Source organism: Cavia porcellus, unplaced genomic scaffold, assembly GCF_034190915.1.
Source record: "Cavia porcellus strain 051 isolate PalLab524CR breed Dunkin Hartley unplaced genomic scaffold, mCavPor4.1 scaffold_11, whole genome shotgun sequence".
NCBI classification, from domain to species: domain Eukaryota; kingdom Metazoa; phylum Chordata; class Mammalia; order Rodentia; family Caviidae; genus Cavia; species Cavia porcellus.
This window is the reverse complement of record NW_026947494.1, coordinates 44388581-44398092: the sequence shown is the minus strand read 5'-3', so window position 1 is coordinate 44398092 and position 9512 is coordinate 44388581.

Sequence of the window (9512 nt, the reverse complement as noted above, 5' to 3'; positions counted from 1 at the left end):
CCTTTGCAACTTTTTGTTTCAGAATCTACCTTATTGTTAAATGCTGGGATTTCTAAGGATTTGTTCTCATTTTGGGGACCATCTTTTGTTTTTCTTGAGTATTCATATCATGTAATATATGAATGAATTAGCCAAAATATTTTAAAATTAGTTTGAGAGAAGAAAAGGGAGGTAAAATTTATTGGCTCAAACATCTGGGAAGATACAGAATCAAGATCATAGTTACAGCAAGCAAGATTTACTCTTAGACTTTGTACCACTAGGATTCTGACTCTCTATGATGCAAGTAGATATGTCTTTGTTCTGTAGATAGTTCTCCCTATGAGACAGGAGAGATAATGAACACTGTCAACTCAGATTTACATTAACTTAGCTTAGCCATCCAATGACAAGTGAGAAACTTCAGAAAGAGAGGGTCCCCCCCCCCCCGCCACTGTTCTACATATCAATTCTAGGGAATAACTGATTGTCACCCATTCCTATTCAAGTAATCTTAGCTATCCACCTCTGAACAATCACTGTTTCTATGAGAAGATGATACAGGATGTTCATATACGACTAGGTCAGACTAAGGTAGTAGTGTTTATTATCAGAAGAAAGAAAAATGTTTGCTGTGCAAATAGCACTAGTTATCCCAGTTTATCCCTAAACCAAGGGTTTATTGCTGTTATCATTCTGTGTTGATAACTCAAATGTAAAGCTCTCCTGAATTCCGGACCTGCCCAAAAGCCCATTGTATATTTTCAATCAGGTGTTTTACCAATACTCTGCATTCAGCATTTCTAATGCTAAATTCATCCTCTCAACCTATCCCCACAACCTCTTTATTCTTGATTTTGGGATATAGCATTCATGCGCATGTCCAAACCTGGAAATACTATTCCTTACTGCTTAATATCCGCCACTCCTCAAGTTCATTTAGCAAGATCTGTCAAGTCTATACTAACATCTCTATTCTTTGATATGCTAATTTATCTCTTCAGTCACTAATACAGGTTAGAGGCCACATTTATCCCTTATCTAGACTAAGCTGCTATTCTTTTTGGGGGGAGGAGGTCCTATAATTTTTATTATTTTCTTCAAGTCAAATGTTAAAATACATAAAGTACTTTCAATTTAAATATTCCATATTTTATTGAGAACTAATATATAATGATTAAGTTCTGAAGAAAAAATGTTTGGGGAGGTTTATTAAGCAGTATTTCATTGTTTCTAGTATGGTTTAAATATACACATACTAACTTGTATCTTTTTAACAGTGAGATAGTGTCATGGTTTATGTCTGTGTCCCCCAGGCCTCATGAGTTTGCATTGTGCATTTGTTATTTGTTCATTGTCTAGTGCTTGTATTGATGGTGTCAGTGCTCCACCCACAAATGGGTGGAGCCAGGATGTGATGTAATGGCAGGAAGAAGGTGTGTCTTGCTCTTTGCTGATTCCTCCTTTCTGTTTGCAGCCACCATGAACTGCGGCCCAGCCATACCCGCCTGCCTTGGAGCCAACTGAGTGTGGACTGAAACCTCCAAAAACTGTAAGAAATAAACCTTTCCTTTCCCAAGTTGGGCTTCAGGTATTTTGTCTCAGGAACAAGTAAAAAGTAACTAACACAGAATTTGGTACCAAGGAGTGGGGGCGTTTGCTGTGAATATACCGGACCATGTTTTTCAAGAGGCTTTGGAAATGGCTTGTGGGCAGAGTTTGGAAAGGTTCGGACATGTTGCCTGGATGCACAGAGCTGGAGCAGCTTAGGCTGTTCTGTAGAGGAGATTCTGGTCAGAGCTCCAGAGACTAGAAGGCTGATAGAAAGCCTCTTGGTAAAGACCAGGCTTGGGAGGTTTCTGCTGGGAAGAAGGACTGCATTGGTTGTTGGACTCCACATGATGTGCGTTATGGCTTGGCAGAAAGTTTGTCGGCATTTTGCTCCTGCGCAGAGACTTTGCCTGAGACTGAGACAAAGGGCAATAGACTGATTAATCTTGAAAATGAAATTAAAAAGCAATCGAACATTGATGTTGTGGCATGACTATTGTTGGGGGCTTTCAGCCAGCTTTATGTTTTAAATCTAGAGTAAAGAGCCCAGCAGGATAATTTATAATGCTGTGAGTTTGGCCAGAAGGAAAATTCCAGGAAGGCTATGGATTGTAAAGACAGAGTTGAGATTTTGATTGTTGATGGGAAACAGAGAGATAAGAAAGATGGCCCCGGGGCATCCCAAGAAGTGGGTCCCCACCCTTTGCAGCCTCACGGCAAAGGTAAAAGAATTTGTTCAGAGGAGAAGGCTGCAGAGTACAATGCTCCAGAATGGTGACAGAGACCATATGAGGTTCCAGAATGGCGGCAATGTAGAGAAGCTTTTTCTCACAATCAGGCAAACAGAGCCCTGCGACCCAGGAAACTGACCCCTACAGCCAGGAGAGAGAAAAGCCTGGCTAATGCTTCAGCTGGCAGCAGACCTTGATGGCATCCACAAGGTGCTGATTTTAGGTACAAGGAAAATGCACGAATTCTGAGGGTAAGACGGCTTCCACCTTGATTGCAAAGGGCCTGGGAGGCCAAGCAGTGTGCCCCTGGGAGGGCAATTTGTGAAGATGTAAAGGTGAAGCCAAAGGTGCAGTAGAGACCCCAGAAGTTTGGAAAAGCCAAGAACGTGGATGATCCAAGGAAAGCTGCAAAAAGCGAGCAGAGAGGATTTAAGAGAAAAGCTGCAGGAGCTGAAAGTGCCATCAGGGTGGAATCACCCAAGCCTTTTGGAGCTTGCAACCAGATTGCTTCAAATGCTGAGCATGGAACGCTAGGACTTAATGTTTGTCCTGCTGGATGTTGGACTTGCTTTGCTTCCAATACTTTATATTCCCCTGTTTGTAACTTTTGGAATGGTAATGTTTATCTTGTGCCTTTGTATTTCAGAAATATTTAACCTTGTTTCATTTGTACAGGGACTTACAGTTAACAGTTTGCCATAGATCTTGGAGGAGACTTGGGACTTAGACTGTTCAGCAATGCTGAAACTTAGGACTTTGGCAACTCTTGGAGGTGGACTAAATGTCTTTTGTATAAATGATGTACATGAGTCCTGGGGGCTAGGGGAGGAATGTCATGGTTTATGTCTGTATTCCCCAGGCCTCATGAGTTTGCATTGTGCATTTGTGCATTTGCATTGTCTAGTGCTTGGATTGATGGTGTTAGTGCTACAACCACCTAGGGGTAGAGCCAGGATGTGATGTCATGTCAGGAAGAAGATGTGCCTTGCTCTTTTCTAGTTTCTGCTTGCTGTTGGTGGCCGCCATGAACTGTGGGCCAGCCATGCCTGCCTGCCTTGGAGCCAACTGATAATGGATTGAAACCTCCAAAACCTGTAAGAAATAAACCTTTCCTTTCCCAACTTGGGCTTCAGGTATTTTGTCTCAGCCATGAGTAAAAAAATAACTAAGACGAGTGGCAAACAGAGGTTGCAGGGAATTGTTGCAAGCTTTTAGCTGAAGGTTGTGGTACAATAGCTATCTTGTGGTGATCATAATTGTGTGTAGCAAAGTTGTCAGCAGGTTCCCAGGGCTTTCAGTTGGATGAAATCATATGATTTAGCTGAGTTCAGTGGCTGAGAACAGAATGACTGTACCTTTACTGAACAAAGTGTCTACAGTTTGATCAGGCTTTCTGCTTCCATGGTAGGGGTTTTCCATGATCCTTCCTTTATGTGGGTTGTTTCAGGGCTGGATATTGCCCTTTCCCTTGAGGATTGGTCAGATTGTCTTAATTCTCTATATATACTATTGCTTAGTTTTGGATAGTGCCCTGGACAGTTTTGGTTGATTTAGGAGACTCTGGTTCCTATTAAAATCCTCAGGCAAGCAGGGTTACTCTTTTTCTGTTGTTCTGCAAAGCTGTCAAGGCAGCAGGGTCAGACTGCATCCTGCATTTGCTTTGCAGAGTCCAGGTTGTGCTCAGGACACAGTGTCCCCCCCAGCCCCACTGGTCTACTAGATGCCTAGTGGTTGATATCTCAGTCACTTCCCAAAGCCTTTGCCTTGCTTCTTTGGAACTATTCTGTGCAAGCCGCTCAGTGTGGGTCTAGACCTTGTGCTGGCTCTTACACAGACTTCAGTGATTTCTTTCTACAGCTCTCTCCTCTTTAGAATGCCATTTACATTTTCCTGCTACAAGAGGAGAACTTCCCCATGGCAGGTCAACCCTCAGGCCATCAGCAACAGGAAAAGAATAAAAACATAGTGGCAATTTCCCTCATTCTCTTCACACAGCAGAAGTCACTGCCTGTTCCGCTGTGGGCATAGGTCATTTGTTGGGGCTTTAGGTCCCTCTGCCTCTCTTAAGGCTGCTGGACAACTTTGCAACCAGTGAGGAAAAAACGCACAAAAGTGGGGTGGGGATGACTCTTTAGCCTCAGATACAACCCCCCACCCCCGAGCAGAAGTCCACACTTCTCTGGATACAAACAAGGATTGGGGTCCAGAATTTATTCTTTCAGTGATTACTGGAATTTATTTTCCCTAGACAAAGCTGGAAGACACAGAAGGAGAAACCCAACATGTAACAGCCCACTATGGACGGTTGTTCTTTGGATTCCAGTCCCCATTTACCTGGTACTGCATGCTTGCAGCATTTTGAAGTACAGCACATGCTTTTTGTCTGTGTCTGGTTGCAGTTGTAATTTGTGTGGGAGAGAAGTTATCTGGGGCTTCCCATCTTTCCCTAGCCAAGTTCTATGTCTACTAAATTAATTGAAAAAGAACGTATTTGCATTGTTACCTATGACAGAGTTCCCCTTCTCTTTAGTGGCAGAATACTTTTGGATTGTATGAATTATATGGCCTGGTTTTTATCCATTGCAACAGTAAGGTATATATATTGCTTCTGCATCTTGTGTGTTATGGAAAGTGTTGCTGTGAACATGGGAGTACAGATGGTTTCACTCCTGGTTTCTGTTGTTTTGGAGAAGAACCCAGAAAGGTTAGTGAAGTAGACCAGTCACAGAAGGACAAATACTACACAATTTTCTTTATCTGAGATGCTTAAAATATAGCAACCTTTCAAGGGGGCAGTAGAATGGTGATTTCCAGGGTCTGAGGATGAGGGGAATGTGAGTTGTTGGGCATTTGGTATCAAAGGTGTATGAATTCTGTACTTCTGTTTACAACAATGTGCCTACAGGCAACAAAATTGTAATAATGTGCTTAGAAATTTTGTAGAAGTGCAGATTTCACATTGTCTATCATAATGAAAAGCAGCGTTAGGCAGTTTTGACTGACAACAAAAGATTTAAGGCTATAAAACTGAAGGATTGATTCACTGAATAAATATCAAAATCTATAATCAGGCAATTTCCAAGAAATGAAAGCTAGAATTATTTCACAACCAAGGCATTTAATGAGTATCTCATAAAATGTGTGCATATAAGTGCACATGAGAGATGTGTATATGTATTTTACTACAATCCTAGTATATTTAGATGTTGTAACTTTCCTATAAAACTAAAGTTGCCTGGTTTGTAATTTTCTTTATTGTTCTATAATTTTGTGAGTGGAGGTATTATTGGTAATAAACCAGGAAACAGTCATGGTTTTTGATGCAGCCTTCCTTGCTATTTCCTTTAGGTGTTTCATTTCTTGACTTAAAGTAACTGAATAGTAGAAGAAAGAACACTGGGTGGCAGACGGGGCCACAATGAAGTACAGGAGGAGGTGTCCCTGTGAAGTCAGCATCAGCGCCAGATCACCCTACGGGCCCCTCTTGGTATGAAATCCGCTTGAATTAGTGATAGTTTTCACTCATGTGGGAGCCTGCCAGACCTCACCTGGTGCCTGCCCAACATGGTGCTGGACCCTAACATGACAGTGTGTCCCTGTAATATTGATTTCTGTGTTCTTCTTCTGAGCTCCAGTTGACCTTTTTGCTTTTTGTGCATGTGCCAGCATCTCCCCCATCAGCTGTCAGTAGGTCTTTCTGCCCACCTCTTCAAACACCATCCGCTGTCAAACCTAATAAAAGCCCCATGGCTTCTTTGTCTGCCTCAGAGGGATCTTGCACTCTTTGGCAGCTCTCCCATGCCCACTGATAAGGCCTTTTCTCTTTTCTGCCTTTGTTTCTCTGCTGAACCAAAAAGCCCCAACAATTAACATGCTCAGTTCTGGAAAAATAACAAGTCTCATCCAGTGCAGGTGAATGCAGTCAAGAACATTGTTTTCATTGCACAGCATTAGTGTTTAAGGAGTGTGAGCAAGGCAGAAGAATATGGTGCATTATATAGTATCTCTCCCTCCTCTTGATATAGAAATAGAAACAAAAGGGCCAGGGATTTAGCTCAGTGGCATGAGTACCTGCCTGGCAAGCATGAGGTTGTGCGTTCCATCTCCAGTACCAAAAATAAATATAATAAAAAAGCAAGAAAGAAAAGAAATAGAAATTCAGTGAACGTGTATCTTAGTGTCCTTCTTCACTTACCAACATTTCTCCAAAAACAATCTCTGATGTCATATGTTGTTTCTTGAATGCATCTCGTATTCTTTTAACTAACAGGTATGAGGAGGGAGGGTAGCACAAGGCTCCCACCCCTCACCCCAGGTTGGGTGTAGTGAACAGCTTGTGGATAGTTCTCAGGGCAGGTCTTAATGGAGAAATGCATTCTTGGCAGGGCCAGCAGAGCTTGTTGGGACAGAGTGCAGAATGGGACTGCCCAAAGGGAATCAGGCTTCAGGAAAGGAGCAAGGTTTATACTGGTCACAGGTCTCCTTCTAAGGCTACATGCTCAGCCTCTGAAGTCACCTCCAGAAGCCAGGGGAACTTCCTGAGAGCCCTGGGTGAGGGCCAGTGGACCGCTCCCTTGGGAGGTAGGATCCCCTGGCATTTTCATCTCCAGAGCACATACACGGGACAGCAAGAGCCAGATGCTGTCTTAGTGTACCCTTGGATGCTTCCTGGGGCAGTGGTAGAGCACTTGGAGTCAGTTTGAAGGGAGGTGCTCCATCCATTTGCAAAAATGGTTGGGGTCCTTGAGTGCATCCTCCCTAGTGCAGACTGAAGGAAATGTAGCCTTCATCCTTGCAAGACAAACACATCCTTGACCACTCATGGAAACAGCTGATGTTTTATCCCTCCCTAGATACTATGTTCCCTTCTCCAGAAATAATATGGTTGGATCATAAGCTTGCAGCCTTATCGTATTGGCTTTTTTCACTTAGTAATGGACCTGTTTTTTGGTAGTCATGGAGTTTTCAGTTCCTCGGTGCCTCCTTATCTTGATCTGCCTTGCCCCAGCTCAGCATGTAACACTTCATTTGTAGTAGTCACGAAGTAATGAGTGTGAAGAGGTATAGAAATAAATGAAGTAGCTCATGCAACATATGGTCATTTCTTTCATTTTTATTCATAGAAAGAATGAACTCTAAGACACCAAGAAAGGTGATGTGAAACATTGTCTGAAAATCTAGGAAAACAGTGGTGTGGTTTCTTGGGTAAATGCATTTTGAAGTTTCTAGAGGAAATAAAACTACATTTTCGATTTGAATGGGTTAGAATGCTCTTTATGTTCTTGAGTTTCTTTAAAAAATTCATTTACAATGGGGACCGTTTTGCCGTATTTCTGTCTATGTACTAGAGTTAGTCATATACAACCAGAAGTAATGTTTGTTTTGTAATCTTACATGCAATAAGATTATCCATTATGATCATTTAACAGCATGGGGATTTGCTTGTTTGATTGTTTGTTTTTTAATGGTGGGGATCAAACTTCTGACCTCTTGCTTTCCAGGCAGGAACTTATGCCACTGAGCTAAATCCACAGCCCTGGTCTGGGATTTAGCTCAGCAGTGTAAGTTCCTTCCTGGCAAGTGTGAGGTCATGAGTTTGATCCCCAATAGCAAAAAAAAAATCAGTACACTTGAAAATCACTTCTTTCATCATTTTTAATTTGATTTTACATTTCCTATGTGGGTGGGGGTGTAGGGAACCATTGGCTCAGTTGTGATCATGTGACATTCAGTGTCAAGTACTACTGGTATTGCAAGACATCACCTTTATAAAGTTAAAATTTATTAGAAATGTTTGTTTGTCTTGCAAAACACTTGCACAACAAGTTACTCACAATCTAAGCATTTTTAACTCAGAGTGTTCACAAGCATCTCCAGTATCAGGTTTTTCTTTTCTTCTTCTTCCTCTTTTTATTCTTCTTACCCGTTCTCCTTCTCCTTCTCTTTCTTTGTTTCCACCCCTTTTGCTTCCCCTGCTTCTTCTTTGCTTTGCCAGTTTCTTAAGTACACCCTATGTGCGCCTTATTGTAGAGCTTTTTTAAAAAATTGTTCACATACAGACTTGATAAAAATGTAGTTTATAGAAAACCATCTGCAAAACTGAAATGAAAGTAATACATGTATAATACTATACATATATTAAACTGATAAATTGTTAGCAATCATTTTAATTTAATCCATCATTTGACAATGAAATATTAGGTGGTTTAATTTTCTTTCATCTGGTACTTATTTTAGAGGTGCAGATTGGCACAAAACAAAGGACTTTAACACCACAGTAAAAGTAATAAAGTTAATTAACTGTTAATTAGCACATGAACTATTGCATTAAAGAAAGAGAAAGTACGGAAGTAACCAGATCGGCAGAGCTTGGATTCCTCTTCTAAATAACTATAAAACACTTGCTTACAATGCTGGCATATATGCAAATGTAAGTATATCTTCCAAGCCATCACTGCCAAATCTGAGTTCAGTTTCTAACTCTTGTTTTCCTGCTTTCACAGAGAGCCCTTTTAAGACCTCCAAAACTCTCATTAAGATCGTTTCAAATGTATCTCCTCCTACACTGTCCTTTGCTTATCACTGTTAAGCTGTAGAAAAAACCCGGTCTCCATCCCAAGAATTTTTGAGTCTTCCAACCTTGTCCTGGAGGAGCAGAGAAGGGCACTCAGCTAGGGATGAATCATTCAAGGTAGTTCAAGCTATGAACGGGGCGCAGCCTCCCGCCTCTCCCTGAAATCTTGCTGTATGTTCTGTCCCACCCTGGGCAGTTGTGCTAGTTATCATCCCGGAGAATCAAGTGGTGCTGCTGCCCCTGGTGGTGATGGAAGTTTAAGTGTATAAAGAGTTCAAAAAGCCATTTGTTGTTCTTCCTTTCCTGTGTACAGAAGATTGCACCCAGGGGCATCTATCACTGAACTACATCCCCCATTCCTTTTTCTTTTTATTTAAATTTCCCAGAGGAGCCTGAACTTGTGATCCTCGAGGCTCAGCCTCCTTAGTGCTCAGATTACAGGTAGGTGCACAGCACATCTCATATAAAGGGCTTATTTTGGCTCACTGTTGTGGAGGTTATAGTCTGTGACTGCTTGACCCCAGTGCTTTTGGGCCAGTGGTGAAGCAGCACATGATGGGAGGGTGTGACAGGAGAATCACAAGTTCAAGGCCAGCCTGAGGGACTTCATGACTTAGTGGAACCCTGTCTCAAACTTGAAAATATAAGAAGGCTGGGAATGTAGTTCAGTGGGAAGC